Source organism: Callospermophilus lateralis, chromosome 3, assembly GCF_048772815.1.
Source record: "Callospermophilus lateralis isolate mCalLat2 chromosome 3, mCalLat2.hap1, whole genome shotgun sequence".
NCBI lineage: Eukaryota > Metazoa > Chordata > Mammalia > Rodentia > Sciuridae > Callospermophilus > Callospermophilus lateralis.
Genome location: NC_135307.1, coordinates 109,018,576 through 109,035,257, shown reverse-complemented (window position 1 = coordinate 109,035,257; position 16,682 = coordinate 109,018,576).

The window sequence follows — 16,682 nt, the reverse complement described above, 5'->3', positions numbered from 1 at the left end:
GGAGTTTCATGCATAGTTTCCAGGAGTTCTTAGTTCCTCAAGACCTGGCCATACATCGCAGATTAGGAACCCCTGCTTTGGCTTGAATCTGCTGTCACATTAGCTCACTGCTGGAGAGCAGGGAGGGAGGAGGAGTGGATCTCATTCATTCTGGCAATATTTATTCCAAACCTAACTCTTTATTTTTTTTTTCCCTACCTCCCCACCACCACACAAAAAAAAGATCGAAAAGATGCTAATGCCATACCTGATGTGATTATGGGGACATGAAGATAAATAAAAAGTGATCTTACCCTCCAGAAGCTCCAGGTCTTCAGATAGGTGTATTTTGATGTGGGGGATAGAATTCCTAGAGTCCAGAGGGTTGGAGTGAGCAGGAAGGAATGCTAAGGCAGAGCTGCTTTATGACTTCTGTGGGCCCTGGGCACTTTTGCCTTTTGTTTTCCACTTCTTCTTTCAAAAAGTATTTAAAGGGCTGGGGTTGTGGCTCAGTGGTAGAGTGCTTGCCTTACTCACGTGAGGCCCTGGGTTTGAGCCTTAGCACCACATTAAAAAAAATAATAAATAAATAAAATAAAGATATTGTGTCTATCTACAACTTAAAATTTTAAAAAAAGTATTTAAAAATTACATTGTACAATTTCATTTGTAAATGCAGAAAGCTTTCCTTCTGATCTTAAAAGAAATTAAAACATTTTTGTAACATGGGCCTTAAGCACAGTGCATACCTTGTCTAATGTATGAGTCGGTCCTAGACAATGTAATGGGGAATAGTGTGAGACCTTGGGCTCCTGGGAATGGGCAGGTAGGAGAGAGACAAACCCTAAATGAGATACTCAGCTCTACCTTAAATTGAAGACAGATCCAAGGTCAAGCAATTCTAGGAAATGGCGAATTTGAGGTGCAGGGATATGGGAGCCTAGGCTTGTGTGGCAGGCACCACTTCCCCTCTCTGTGGAGGGGTTGAAGTACCCACTGGGTCAGCAGCTTCACCAGTCAGCTGGTGGCAGGGGAGACCAGATGGTAGTGCAATTGGAGCCACATCACTTTGGGGCCCCAGCTTCCTTGGATTTGTGAAAACCAACTCCTTCAACCCTCTGTCACTAAAGCCATTGTCAGGTGGTATAGCTTTGGGAGAAGTGGCTAGGGGGCCTCTTACAGGTCAGGCTCAGGGATCCTGTGAACTGTCAGTTTCCACTACAAAAGGAAAGGGTCTCACTGTGGTGTTTTGGATAAGCATACATATGTAGATGGAAGAGAGATGGTATAGGGGATATGATTCAATGTTGTTTCTGATTAATTCATTTCATTAAATATTGATTGCCTACAAAGTCAGGAGAAGGTGGGGAGTGTGTGATTTAAAGAGCCTCATTCAGATATTTTTCTTTAGAACATGGTCCCATCCCATCTGAGCCCATCCGCCAAGCGCAGGAGGTTTATGTTGGCATGGAGTCCTCCGCACTCACCCTTCCTGTTGCCATGGAGATTCTTAGGCCCCAGGGCTGGATTGAGGACCAGGCCCCTCCTTAAGCCCCTCCACTGTACCCCGCACTTCTCACTCCTCTCCTCTCTTCATGCCCCACCTCCTGAGTTTTCCATTTCTTGGTCTTTGTTTGTTTTTGCCTTTGTCAGTCTCCCCCCTCTGGATGGATTTGTTTGTTTCCAAACTGTCTGAGGTTTTGCACCATGGAGACAGTGTCCTGGGCTGCCTCTACCTCTGATCTGGTTAGAATAAGCCCCTCTCCTTTGCATGCATCTCCAACCTGACATTTGGAACATCCAAAACAAATCCCAACATTCTGAAGCAAGATAGAAACCACCGTCCCCACCCACTTTTCTGGCGCCCTTATCCGCCTGGAACGGGTTTTTCGAAAATTTCCAGTGTTCTGCTACAGTGTCTGTATACTGGAGGGGAAGCGGCATTTACTGAACACTTTATACCTGTCACTGGACTGTGCTTTGCTTGTTAAAAATCTGGTAGTGAAGTTGATGTTTCCTGCATTGAAATTCAACTGCAAATTTCTTTCTTTTTTTTTTAATTATTTTTTTAAATTTTTACTTGTTGATGGACCTTTATTTATTTATTTATTTATTTGTATATGATGCTGAGAATCGAACTCAGTGCCTCATGCATGCTAGGTAAGCACATTACCACTGAGCCACAACCCCAGCCCATCAACTGCAACTTTCTTGAGGGCAACGAACGTCTAGGTCAGCTTTGTATATCCGTGTACCTCATATATGGTGGGGGCCCAAGAAAAGTTTGTTGAATGAATAAATGGACAAAAGGATGAAAGAAATTTCCTTGCAATAGCAGAGTCATGGCTGAATATTGGCAAAAGGAGATTGAAGTTAGATGTGAAGATAAAAATGCATTGGTAAAGCAGTGGGAAGAGTGAGTGTTTAGCAAAAGTTGTTGCTTGATTTCAGGGAGTTCCCAACTTCTCTTTCTCCAGAAGTACCTTTTAGGCTAGTGAGGTGGGCAGGACAGAGCCTTGTGTTCCATTTAAAATAAGAACAGTCCAAAGATTAAACTATTGATTTGGTGCTTATTCATACACCCATGTAAATGTCTGATAATAACCTTTCCTAAGAACAGATTTTAGTAATGAGTTGGAGGATGGTGGTGAAAGAGGTTCAAGTCAAAGGAGTTTTGGTCATATCAGAACATGGATCCACAGGAGCCAAACTTTGCTCCATTTCCATCTTGCGGAAGGTGGACTCCAGTCAAAACTGGTGCTGCCTTGCCCTTCCAGCCAGCCTTGATGACATTGGTCAGGTCAGTCAAATGCCCACTAGAGGGGGCAAGAAGGAGACAAGGCCAGTTTGAATTACTGAAAGCATAGATTGCAGACTGGCTTAAATATGCAGTTTTACTATTCTCAAGTAAGTACTAGCTATACCAAAGAGGTTCATAACATATTGCCTATTGGAAGCCTGTAGGGATTTAAAACTAGCACAATAACTATATATTTGTGTATATATATATATATACATTTTTTTCAATTTTTTTTTAGTTATAGATGGACACAATACCTTTATTTTGTTTATTTATTTTATGTGGTGCTGAGGTTGAATCCAGTATCTCAGACATGCTAGGCAAGTGCTCTATCACTGAGCCACAACCCCAGCCCTATGAGTTATATTTTTAAAGGACTTGAAGGTGCATTATAAGTATTGACCTCTTTGACCACTGATTTCCTTTGGATAAGACTACCTCTTCTTGGGCTCGGGATGTGGCTCAAGCGGTAGTGCGCTCGCCTGGCATGCGTGCGGCCCGGGTTCGATCCTCAGCACCACATACAAACAAAAGATGTTGTATCCGCCGATAACTAAAAAAAAATATATTAAAAAGTTCTCTCTCTCTCTCTCTCCTCTCTCACTCTCTCTTTAAAAAAAAAAAAAAAAAAAAAAAGACTACCTCTTCTTATCACCTAGGGGGTCATTCACCCACCTGGTGCCATAACCCAATGTCCTCCTTAGGGGACAAACCCCTTTTCCAGTCTCACCGGCAGGTTTTTGTTTTTACTTTTATTTTTTGAGACAGGGTCTCACTAGGTACCCTGTCTAACCTTGAACTCACTATCCTTCTGTCTCAGCCTCCTAAGTAGCTGTGGCTACAGGCATGAGCCACCACGCCTGGCTTTCATTGGATTTGGTGAAGAGGATAGTCTACCCCCTCCACCCACATACTCTTGAGTAGAGCAGTGATTGGCCTCAGTAACTGTTTCAGGCACAGGCATGTGACCCAGTTAGATAATAGAATGGCAATAAAGTAAACCTCAATTTTTGCTGAGGCTCCTGGGAAAGAACTTGCTTTTCCATTGCTCCTGGATGTGAGAGGCCAGCCTTTCTTTTTCCATCTTGCTTTCGACATGGCTGACAGCAGGGCCACCAAGTCTTGTGATGCTGTTGGAATACTAAATCCAGTGGTACTTAAAGCCAGGCTCTTCACTTAGGTGACCAATGCATTCCTTTTTATTTAAGAGTTTAAGTTAAAAAAGAATTATAATGCAAATAATAATAATAATAATAGAGCTCATGTAAAAATAAATAAATAAATAAATAAACAACAACAACACCAAAGATTTAGAAGCTAGCCTCAGCAACTTAGCAAGGTACTTAGCAACTCAGCAAGACCCTGTATCTAAATAAAATACAAAAAAGTGCTGTGACCCAGTGGTTAAGTGTCTCTGAGTTCAATCTCCCATACCAAAAATAAATAAATAAATAAGGACCCCCCCCCCCCCCGCCATAAAAAAGAGTTTAAGTTAAGTTTTGCAGAGAATAAAGATATGGGGGGGGGGTCTTAGTTGATACCATTTGCCATCCTGGAGCATTATTATGTTTGGTGCAAGTCTGTTACTAACTTTAAAAAAGATATGACTCCTAACTGGGCACGGTGGTTCACGCCTATAATCCCAAGTGTCTCAGGAGGCTGAGGCAGGAGGATCTTGAGTTCAAAGCCAGCCTCAGCAAAAGTAAGGCACTAAGCAACTCAGTGAGACCCTGTCTCTAAATAAAATACAAAATAGGGCTGGGGATGTGGCTCAGTGACCTAGTCCTCCTGAGTTCAATCCCTAGTAACCCCCGCCAAATAAATAAATAAGACTCCTAAACTGGTATATCTGGATTGATGAAAGAGACCCATGGACTCTCCCCACAAGGCCCTCAAATTTGTAGAAAATAAGAGATGGGTAAAACACACAAAAAGCTACCATGTTCTGAGGCCTTCTGTAGCCTCAGTGTCAAGCCACCTTTTTGGATCAACTTGAACTCTTGTCCAGAAAGGCCTCCAAGCTAAGAAACACCATGGCATTCTGAGATCTGGAAGCAGCACAGGGTGGGACTCAAAAGAATCTGGCTTTCAGGAAGATGAGAGGCCGGGGCTGTAGTAATCAGAGAAGGGATGAGGGACAAGAGCACAAGCATTTATCAAGTGCTTCCTGCATGATGTGCATATTGGAAGACCTATTTAATTCTCACAATATCCTTTCAAGGAAGATACTAAGAAGAAACAGGCTTGGAGAGGTAACTTTGCCAAAGGGAAAAGGCCAGAAAGAACCAAAGTTGCATTAATAAGCAAGGCAGGTAGGTACAGGCCACAGCTACAGGGACTGTCTGATCAAAAAGGATCTGGGCTGGTGGTAGAGGAAGACTTTATAGAAAATGAGCTCCCTTTTATGGTGCTGGGGATTGAACCCAGGGCCTTGTGCAAGTGAGGCAATACTCTACCAACTGAGCTACATCCCCAGCTCCTCTGTACTGTTTTATAAGCAGGGGCACCTGTGATGCCAGACATGGCTCCTGTGGGAAGACTCCCCTTATGCCTACTCTATTAAATATGGTCCTGGGCTCAGCTGTGTTCATCTGCCCAGCCCCATCACTGTGGACGTAGGAGGTGAGCTCAGAGGTGCACATGACTCTGAATGTGGGACAGGCGGGAGATGACCCCTCCCTCTCACCATTGCTGCCTGCTCAGAGCTCCAGCCATCAGCCTGCTTTGATTATGATTTCTTTGAGACCTCACATCCAGAGGCTGACAGCAGCCAAATCCTCCTGATTGTCTGAGATGTTCCTGACATCAGAGAATAAACAGTCTCCCCTGTCTGGCCAGCTGTGCTGAGCAGCATTCCTGTCTTGGCCCGCCTGACTGGTGGGGCTGCAGCCCTGTGTCCACCTCCAGTAGAGGCCTGTGGGACCTGGTCAGGGAGAGAGAGAGAGGGGAGGTCACTGTATGTCTCCATGCTGGACAGGACATTCTCTTTGAGTCCCTGTTTTGTCCATTACCAGGCACCTCAGCCTCAAGTCACTGCTAGAGAAGCCCCGTGTTTCTAATGACTATCAGTTTAGAGAAGACCCCTACTAGTTCACTGTCCTTGGGGGTCAAAGCCTGTACCCCTGCCCAGGAGATTCCCCAGGTAATCTGAGATGCCTGCATTATTCTAGCTAGATTCAAAGTCTGCACACCCAAATGGCTTCTTTTACAGACGCAGACACAGAAGAGGGGAGACAGAAGAGGGACTTGAAACCTTGCCTTTACTTCCTATGGCCCTGGAGCGCTGTGGATGCTGTGGCCATGATGATGTTAGAGGCTCTGAGCGGGAGGAGCTGCCTGTGTTTGTGGAGAGGAGTAGGGGTGTTTTCATCCCAGGCCTGTTTTGGAGATCAGGCTTGTGGCTGAGCCGTTTCCTGCAGAAGCAAGGCCCCTGGAAAAGCACTGTTCTCCAGGCACTCCTAAATCATCCTGTTGGGAACAGAGCTGGGGCAGCAGGACCTGAGTGGGGCTCTGCCACTGTGCAGAGTCCAGTGCCCAGCCTGGGGTTGGCCAGACCACAGGAGGCACCTTGGGGTGGAGGGCAGAGCCCTCTGGAATAGGACCCCCCCCCCCCCAGCATACACCATCTGCTGCTCTGGTGGCTTGGAACTGCGGGGGAGGAGACAGTAGCCTTTCTGGGCCAGTCTGCAGAAGGAATTCCTCTAGGAGCCCCCTCTGGCCGCAGACAGGAGGGGAGGGAGGCAGACAGGCAGCCCAGGGGACTCTGTGGACAGGTGTCTCACTCCCAGTCTGTCTCGGGCCTACTGTTTTGCCTTTGCGTAGCTGAGTAGATCAGTGTGGGTTTGTGCAACTGTTCTCAGCGTCTCTGTGTGGGTGGCTGCATGTCTGGCTGGAGACTGGTTCTTGGGTAGGAAGTGTGCTTTTTGGAAGTGTCCACATCTCTCTGTGGGGCTGTGGATATGGATATCTTTGAGGGAAGGCGCCGGCTTCTATACCTTTGCAAAGATGAGTGTCTGCTCCTGCATATGTGTGTCCCTGAGAGTGTGCCTGTGAGGTCATTTTGGCATACGTGTGAACTTGTCCTTCTTGTTGTAAGCTTAGGCATATGTGTCTCTCACATTGTGTGCTTATTTACCAATAGTATGACAACAAGCCTCTGAAAGCATGTATGTGTGTCTGTAATTTGTGCAGAAGCATTCACTGATTTATTCCTAATGTGGTTTGCTCATTGGACATCTTTAAAGTACTTGCTCTGTGACTAGTCCTGCACTGGGCACTGGGAATTTGGAGAGGTGTCTGTGGCTGGAGTAGAGCCAAACTGTTGTCATCTAAAGGTGTTCCAGGCCTGGGGCCATTCTTACTGTTTCTTGATAGAAAGGAACCGTGGCAAGTAGCAAGATCAGAACAATACAGTACATCTGTCTGGGTGCCTCTGTGTGCACCGTGTCTGCATGTCTGCCTGTGTGAATGCGGTTTGTGTTTGATCTCCTAGAGGGCAGAGCTCACAGCATTTCTGCCATCTGTTGCCTTGCCTAGGTTGGCTCAGGACTATGTGACAGGCAGGGGTGGTGGGAGGGTCTAGATACCATTCCGACACCCAGCTAAGACTTGTTCTGTGATTTGGCCTCAGTTTCCTAACCTTTAGAATGAAGGGGTTGGGTTTCCTCAACATTAACTGTATAGGTCTTTTTTGGTTTACAGAAGGAATATGGTTAATTCCTGAGTTAATTACTTTTTAAAGGTCAAATTGGGAGACAGCTAATTGTAGGAATTTAGGATTCAGACAGCACTGTTTTGTTTTTTTTTTCAAAGAGAGAGAGAGAGAGAGAGAGAGAGAGAGAGAGGATTTTTTAATATTTATTTTTTACTTTTTGGCGGACACAACATCTTTGTTTGTATGTGGTGCTGAGGATCAAACCTGGGCCACACGCATGCCAGGCGAGCGCGCTACCGCTTGAGCCACATCCCCAGCCCAAGCACTAGGTTTTAATTCCAGTTCTGCCATGATGTCCTTTAGAGTTACTTAACTTCTGTCTTGATTGTTGCGAGAAATAATGTGTAAAGTGCTGAGCATAGTAGATGTTCAATAAATATTAGTTTCTGTTCTTTTCTAGAGTCTTTCCCTTTCTTTGTTCTCTACCAACTCTAGATTTAGTAGAAATGTTGACTGATCAAATTCATTTAAACTGCATGTTTAAGGAGATCTGGCCTATTGTGGTTGGGGGCAGAGGGGACAGTTGGAGAGAATCTGGCCCATTTTTCAATGCCTTCTAAGTAGCCACTGATGTAAATCTGTGTGTGAGCTGTTTTCTCTACCCCTCCACCCTGTTCTCTGATGTGAACCCTTAACACCTCAGTCTTGGATATACACAAGAACTATGGAACAGGCTCAATGCCTGCTTCCATTCTGAATTCTGCCCCTGAGACACTCCCCAGTACTAAAGGATGCTGAGCTAAGTAGAATCAGGCCACAGGGTGGAGCTGGGTCAGGTAAGGCCTTAGGCTCTCGACATGTCTGTGCCTGCCTGCCCAGCCCAGTAGTGGGCAGATCCAGCCAGGGCAGCTGTCCCCCATGATTGATACTCCTGGGAGGCCATTGCTCTACTCTTAGCATAGGTGGCCTTAGGATCCTGCAGCACCAAGGAGAAAGAGGAGACCCTCCCTTCCCCCATCACTCTGTCCCCTCAAGGCCTCTAGAATGAGTTCCAGCAGGGACAGCACAGTTTGGGTAGGGCAGGAGATAGCACCTCTCAGCCAGGGTTGATGGGGGTAACCGTCTTGGGAATCCCCTGGAGCCTGTTAAAATTGGCAGCTCTTCTGCTCTCCTGAAATATCCCTGACCCGGAGGGAATGAAGGAGGGGTCTAAGGTGCAGCCAGGGTTGCTGAATTGGGAAATGCTCAGAAACTGAGCTCGGGGGTGGCAGAGGCCCTAGGAGAGGCAGGAAGAGGGTCTGCCCTAGAGGTCATGCTGGCCATCTCTCTGACCCCACTCTCAGGAAGGGCTGAAAATTGGTTTAGCGGTCTCCCACCTCCAGAGATTACCAGGGAAGTAGGATTATCTTGAGCTATAAAAGGCCTTCTGGGGGTCTTTGTGACCTTTCCTTACCATCTCTGGGCTGCTGTGTTTGGGACAGAACTGGGAATTTTCCGATTGAAAAAAATTGAAAGCAAGGGAGCAATTGGTGGGTTGTAGCCAAAGTAATGTGTTTAAGGAAATTTCTGCTTCATGCTGGCCAGGACAGGGAATGTCTGGTCAAAGAGCTGCTGACGGCCAGGGTCTCTGAAAGTAAACAGGCCACCTCCGATGGCTGTCTTGAGCTCATTTCCCTCACCAATGCAAGGGCGGTGGGGGGATGATGTCACCATAAGTGGGCCTCCTGGTCATGGAGTTTCTCAGCAAGTAGGACTGAGGCTGAGAGATTGCTGGCAGCATAGTGCTGCTGCCCAGTTATTGCAAACAGCTGATTCCCCTACAAGCAGCTCTGACACCTCCTCTACACACTCTGTGATGGGACTCCAGCCACATCCATGACCCCACAGCATAGGTGTTCCTGGGGAAACCTGGGATTAACTGCCCAGGCTCCAGCTTCCATGCAAGGCCTCTACCTCATCCAGAGAGCGGGACCTCCCCCAGCCTATGGAGGGGGCACCCAGAGTGGGGTTGGTTGCAAGGAATGGCCCCTAGAGGTACAGGCTCATATGGAAAGTGGACAGTGGCAACGTGCACTACAGCCTGTCTCCTGGGACCAGGCAACCAGGTCCAGTGGGGGAGTTTCCATGAGCAGAGAGGCCAGGTCAGGGGAAGCTGGGAGGTGGGGTGGGGAAAGAGCTACAAAGCCCTCTCTGTGCCTCCTCCACAGGCTCTTCCTGAGACTAAGCTGCAGGTGACACTTTTATGGGATTGAAAACCCCATGGCAGTTAGCAGCTGCCAGGGATTGGGACAGCCTCAATGCCTCCCCACTTCCTTTATACCACCCCGACTTCGTCTGCTGGGCAGGAAACGAGGAGCAGTGAGACTCCAGGTAGAAAAGTGGGCCAAAAGCTTCCTAGGGGAAGACTGGGGTCTTTTGCTACTTTGTGTCCCCTAGAATTCTGGGTTGACCTCACAGGGGCTTATCAGTCACACAGATCCACTCCACAGAGCAACTGACCCACTCAGTGGTTTCCTGACCAGCTCCAGGATGACCTAAAACCTCAGACTGATCGAGAGGCTCCCAGAGGAATCACTGCTTCCCTGACGTGCAGCCTGCTTGCCCGAACAGGCCGACCCTTTAATATAGTCTAATTATTCAACAAACAGTCATTCAGTGCCTCACCTTGTTTGTGCCAAGTCTTGTGCTGGATGCAGAGGATATAGCCACGAACAAGACAGACAAGAGTCCTGCTTTTCGGAAACTGACAATAAGTAAACAATAATGATGGAGTGGGATTTATGTGTTTTATGTTATGAAGGAAGTAAATGGGATTCTGTGGGAGACCATATACAGCTGACTCTACCCTGGGTCAAAATGCCAGCAAAGTAAGTCCAGTCATACATAAAAGGATAATGCTTCATGACCAAGTAGGGTCATGAAGCATTATTCCTACCGTGGAATAATGGTCAAAGAAGACCATGACATAGAAGAGACATGGGCACTGAGAATAAGAAACGACCGTGCAGAGAGCTGTGGGAGAGTGTCCAGGTAAAAAAGGCAGCGCCAAGGGCCTGAGGTGGGGAAGAGTTAGGCCTAATTTAGGAATAACCAGAAGTCACATGTGACTGGAACTTGTGAGTGGAAGAAGGTGGCAGAGATGAGTTGGAGGGAAGGGCAGGAGCAGACCAGGCAGGTCTTGTCAGCCACAGGGAGAACCTAAACGGGTGTGAGTGAAAGACTGAAGACTCTAGCAAAAGTGAGAGAGCATCAGAGAAGAAATAGATAATGGAATTTATAGTTGAAAACCTTGCCACAGTGGGCTGGGGTTGTGGCTCAGCGGTGGAGTGCTTGTCTTGTGTGTATGAGGCACTGGGTTTGATCCTCAGCACTGCATAAATAAATAAATAAATAAGATTAAGATATAAAACAACAACAAAAAAACTTTCCCACAAAGAAAACTCCAGGCCCAGATGCCTTCCCTGGTAAATTCTCAAATAGTTAAGAAAGAAATAACACCAAATTTATATAATCCTTTTTTTTTTTTTTTAAGAGAGAGAATTTTTTTTTTTAATATTTATTTTTTAGTTTTTCCGCGGACACAACATCTTTGTTTGTATGTGGTGATGAGGATCGAATCTGGGCCGCACGCATGCCAGGCGAGCACGCTACCGCTTGAGCCACATCCCCAGCCCCCAAATTTATATAAACTCTTCCAGAAAATTGAAAAGAAAGGAATACTTTATGACTTATTCTGTGAGGCCAGCATTATGCCTACTTACTAAAACCAAACAAAGTCATTCCAGGAAGAGAAAACTACAGGTCAATATCCTTCATGAGTATAAATGCAAAATTTTTGATCAAAATGCCAGCAAAGTAAGTTCAGTCATACATAAAAGGATAATGCTTCATAACCAAGTAGGGTTCACCTACAAATACCAGGTTGAAGTAACCTTTGAAAATCAATTAATAGGCCCAGTGGGGTGGCACACATCTGTAATCCCAGTCACTTGGGAGGCTGAGGAGGGAGGATTACAAGTTTGAGACTAGCCTCAGCAATTTAGTGAGGACCTAAGCAATTTAGTGAGATCCTGTCTCAAAAAAAAAAAAAAAAAAAAAAAGTGTCAGGGGGCAAGTGTGGTGGCGCAGGCCTGTAACCCCAGTGGCTTAGGAGGCTGAGGCAGGATCTTGAGTTCAAAGCCAGCCTCAGCAATTTAGCGAGGCCCTGGGTTCACTCCCCAGTACCAAAAAAAAAAGTGTGTGGGGAGTTGCTGGGAATATGGTAAAGTGTCCTTGGGTTCAATCCCCAGTTTGGGGAGTCAGGGTAGGGGGATAAATAAAATGAAAAGAAAAAAAGTAAAATTAATTAATAGAATTTACATATTAACAACTGAAAAAGAAAAAATACAAATGATCACCAGTGGAAGCAGGAAAAGCATTTGACAAATTCCAACATTTATTCCTGATCTAAAAACAAAACACCTTCAGAAAAGTAGGCAAAGTAAGGAACTCCCTCAACCTGATATATGACTTCATATAAAACATACTGCCAATTTCAGACTCAATAAATTGAGTGCCTTTCTTCTAAGATTGGGAATGAGGCAAGAAGTGTCTCTCTCTCTCTTTTTTTAAATATTTTTTTAGTTGTCAATGGATCTTTATTTCATTTATTTATATGTGATGCTGAGAATTGAACCCAGTGCCTCATACATGCCAAGCAAGCGCTCTACCACTGAGCCACTACCCCTGCCTCCAAGAAGTGTCTGCTCTTACCACATCTGTTTAAGATTGTACTGATCCTAGCCAGTGCTAATAATGTTAATAAAGCATACAATTTGGAAAGGAAAAAGTAAAACTATGAATTATTTGCAAATGGCATGATCATTAACAGAGAAAATCCTGAATAATATAGAAAAGTTACTGATATGAGTCAGTTTATCAAAATTATAGTATCAATTATAAAAATATCAATATATAAAAATCAGTTGTGGGGCTGGGGTTTTGGCTCAGCAGTAGAGCGCTTGCCTAGCACATGCAAGGCCCTGGGTTTGATCCTCAGCACCACATATAAATAAATAAAGGTATTGTGTTCAACTACAACTAAAAAATAAATATTAAAAAAATCAGTTGTATACCTGTATATGAACAACAAACACTTGGAAATTTGACATAAAAATATTCCATTTACAATATCACAAATATGAATTAGGGATAAATTTGAAATGTGTAAGACTTGTCCACTGAAAACTAGAAAACTGCTAGAGAAATTTAAAAAAATCTAAATGAGATTGAGACTGTTCATGAATTGGAAGACTTAATACTTTCAAGATTGCAGTTCTTCCCAAATCAATATGTAGATTCAAAATAATTTCAATCAACATCTCAACAGGCCTTTCTTTGTAGTAATAAACAAAGGACTTGAATAGTGAAAACAAGTTTTAAAAGAATTATGAAACTGGAGGATTTAGTGTACTTAATTTCCAGACTTAGTGTAAAGCTATAGTAATCAGTGTGGTAAAGATAAACATGTGTCACTGGAACAGAAAAGGTAGTCCAGAAATAGAACTATACACATACTGTCAGTTGACTTTCTCAAGTCTTTTTTATTGGTATATATTAAGCATACAGAACAGTAGGCCTCATCTTTTGGCATATTTGAACATGTATATGACATAATTTTATCTATTTTACTCCCTAGTACCTCTGCTTCCCCTGGTTCTCTCCCCCTATTTCCTTCCTCTGTACTAATGGTATTCTTTCTACATTAGGATTTCCCCCGCTCACGTAGCTTCCATATATGAGAGAAAACATGGCACTTGTCTGGGTCTGGCTTATTTACATAATATGATATCTCCATTTCCATCCATTTTCCTGCAAATGACATAATTTCATTCTTTTTAAATGGCTGAATAAGATTCCATCATCTGTGTATCTATTTCACATTTTCTTTATTCATTCATTAATATATACTTAGGTTGATTCCATAACTTAACTATTGCATGTGTTTTTTTTATTTTTAACTTTTGGTACTGGAGATTGAACCCAGGGGTGCTTAACCACTGAGCCACATCCCAAGTCCCGTCCCCCCCTTTTTTATGGAGGGTAAGGGATTGAACTCAGGGGCCCTCGACCACTGAGCCACATCCTCAGTCCTATTTTCTATTTTATTTAGAGACAGGGTCTCACTTGAGTTGCTTTGCACCTTGACGTTGCTGAGGCTGACTTTGAACTCACAATCCTCCTATCTCAGTCTCCCAAGCTACTGGGATTACAGGCGTGCACCTCCGCGCCCAGATATTGTGTATATTTTTAAAATATGCTGACTTTAATTCTCTCGAATACCAAGGATTGGTATATCTGGATCATGTGGTAGTTCTATTGTTAGTTTTTTGAAGACTCTCCATACTGATTTCCAGTGGTTGTACTAATTTACATTCCCACTAATAAGAATTTTTTAAAAAAAAATTTATAATTTCTTTTTTGGATGTAGATGGACACAATACCTTTATTTATTTTTTTATGTGGTGCTGAAGATTGAACCCAGTGCCTCCCACATGCTAGGCAAATGCTATAACCCCAGCCCAAGAATTCCTTTTTTCACTGTGTCTTCTACACATTTATTATTTTGTATTCTTGTTTTTGCCTTTCTGACTGGGGTGAGATGGAATCTCAATGTAGTTTTGTTTGTTTGTTTTGTTTTGTGGTGCTAGGGATAATCAAGCACTCTACCAACTGAGGTATATCCCTACCCCTCAATGTAGTTTTGATTTGCATTTCCCTAATGGCTAAAAGATGGTGAGCATTTTTTTTTCCACATACTTGTTGGCTGTTTGTACTTTTTTTGAGAAGTTTCTGTTCCGTTCATCTGACTATTTGTAAAGTGGGTTTTTGTTGTGGTTGTTGAGTTTAAGTCCTTTATATATTCATATTAATCCTTGGTCAGAAGAGTAATTGGTAAAGATTTTCTCTCTTTTTCTAGGCTCTCCCTTCACTCTGTTAATTGTCTTTTTTGTTGTTGTTATGCAGAAGATTTTTAATTTTATGCATCCCATTTATTGATTCTTGCTATTATTTCCTGAGCTATAGGAGTCCTATTTAGGAAATTGTTGCCTGTGCCTATATGTTAAAGTGATTCTCCCGTTTTCTTCAAGTGGTTGCAAAGTTTCTGTTTCTTTTTTCTTCCTTTGTGGTACAGGTATTTGAACCACTAAACTACATCCTCAGCCCTTTTTATTTATTTTTGAGTTAGGGTCTCATAAGTTGCTCAGGCTCCCCTTGAACGTGAGATCCTTCTGCCTTAGCCTCCTGGGTCACTGCGATTACAGGCATTCACTACTGTGCCCAACTAAAGTTCCTGGTCTTATACTTAGGTCTTTGATCGATTTGGAGTTGGCTTTTGAAAAGACACACCTTTGTGTACAAGAGAGATCTGGCCTTGTTCTTCTTATCAGCATCCAGTTTTCCCAGCACCATTTGTTACCAAAGCTGTCTTTTCTCCATTGGGTTTTTGGTACCTTTGTCTAGAATCAGATGACTATAGCTGTGTGGGTTTGTTTCTGCATCTTCTATTCTATTCCATTGGTCTGCTTGTCTGTTTTATGATAGAACCATGATGTTTTTGTCACTATGGCTTTGTAATAAAATTTCAAATTAGATATTGTGATGCTTCCAGAATTATTCTTTTTGCTTAGGATTACTTTGGCTGTTCTGGGTCTTTTGTTCTCCCATATGAATTTTAGGATTTTTTTTCTGGTTCTCTGAAGAATATTCTTCATATTTTGATGAGAATTGTGTTGAATCAGTAGATCACTTTGATGATACAGCCATTAATTCTGCCAGCCTATGATCATGGGAGGTCTTTCCATCTTCTAGTATCTTCTTCAATTTATTTTTTCAGAGTTTTTATTTTTTCATTTTTTTAATTTTTAGGTGGACACCATATCTTTATTTTATTTTTATGTGGTGCTGAGAATCGAATCCAGTGCTCACGTATGCTAGGCGAGCGCGCTACCACCTGAGCCACATCAGCAGCCCCTTTTTCAGAGTTTTATAATTATCCTTGTAGAAGTCTTTCACCTCCTTGGTTAGGTTTATTCCTGGGCATTTTATTTCTATTTTAGTTTTGAAGGTATTGTAAATGGAATTGTTTTCCTGTTAGTTGAGTTTTTACAAAGGTGCCAGCCTTTGGAGAAAAGACAGGCTTGAACAAATGTACTAGAACAACTGGGTATTTCTGTGGGGGAAAAAAATGAACTTCTACCCTTACTTCACACCATACACAAAAATTAATTCAAATGGATCACCAACCTAAATGTAAACAAACCCCATAAAACTTTTAGAATATAGGAGAAAATCTTTATAAACTTGGGTTGGGCAAAGAGTTCTTAGATATGATACAAAAATTACAAATAAATTGAAAAATTGATAAATTATAGTTTTGTGGCACTGGGGTTTGAATCCAGGGCTTTACATATGCTAGGCAAATGCTCTGCGACTCAACTACATCCTTAGCCCCTAGATTATGTTTTTAAAACTTCTTTATGGGCTGGGGTTGTGGCTCAGCGATAGAGCTGAGTTTGATCCCCAATACCACATAAAAATAAATAAATAAAGACATTGTGTCCAGCTACAAAATAAATATTATAAAAAGCTTCTTTATATACCTAGAATACATAAATAAGAAAGGATTTCTATCTAGACTACACAAAATATATATAGAACTCAATAATAAGACAACTCAAATTTTTAAAAATGATCAAAAATTCCAGAAATTTTTCTAAGAAAATACACAAATAGCAAATTAGCTCATGTAAAAATGTTCCTTGTTTGTAAGGAAAGTGTCAATTAAAACACAATGAGACACCACTGCACACCCACTAAAAAAGCTAAAATTAAATGTCCAACCATACCCATCACTGCCAAGAATGTGGAACAACTGTGCCTTGTACACTGTGGCGGGATGTAAAAGTAGCTCAAACACTTTGAAAAACAGCTCGGCAGTTTTTCTAAAAGCTAAGTGTTCACCTACTATGTGACCCAGCCATTCCTTTCTTAGGTATTTACCCAAGAAAAACCATAGCAGAGGGCTGGGGATGTGGCTCAAGCGGTAGTGAACTCACCTGGCATGCGGGCGGCCCGGGTTCGATCCTCAGCACCACATACAAACAAAATGTTGTGTCCGCCGAAAACTAAAAAAAAAATATATATTAAAATTCTCTCTCTCTTTCTCACTCTCTCTCTCTCTCTTTTTTTTTTTTAAAGAGAGAGAGA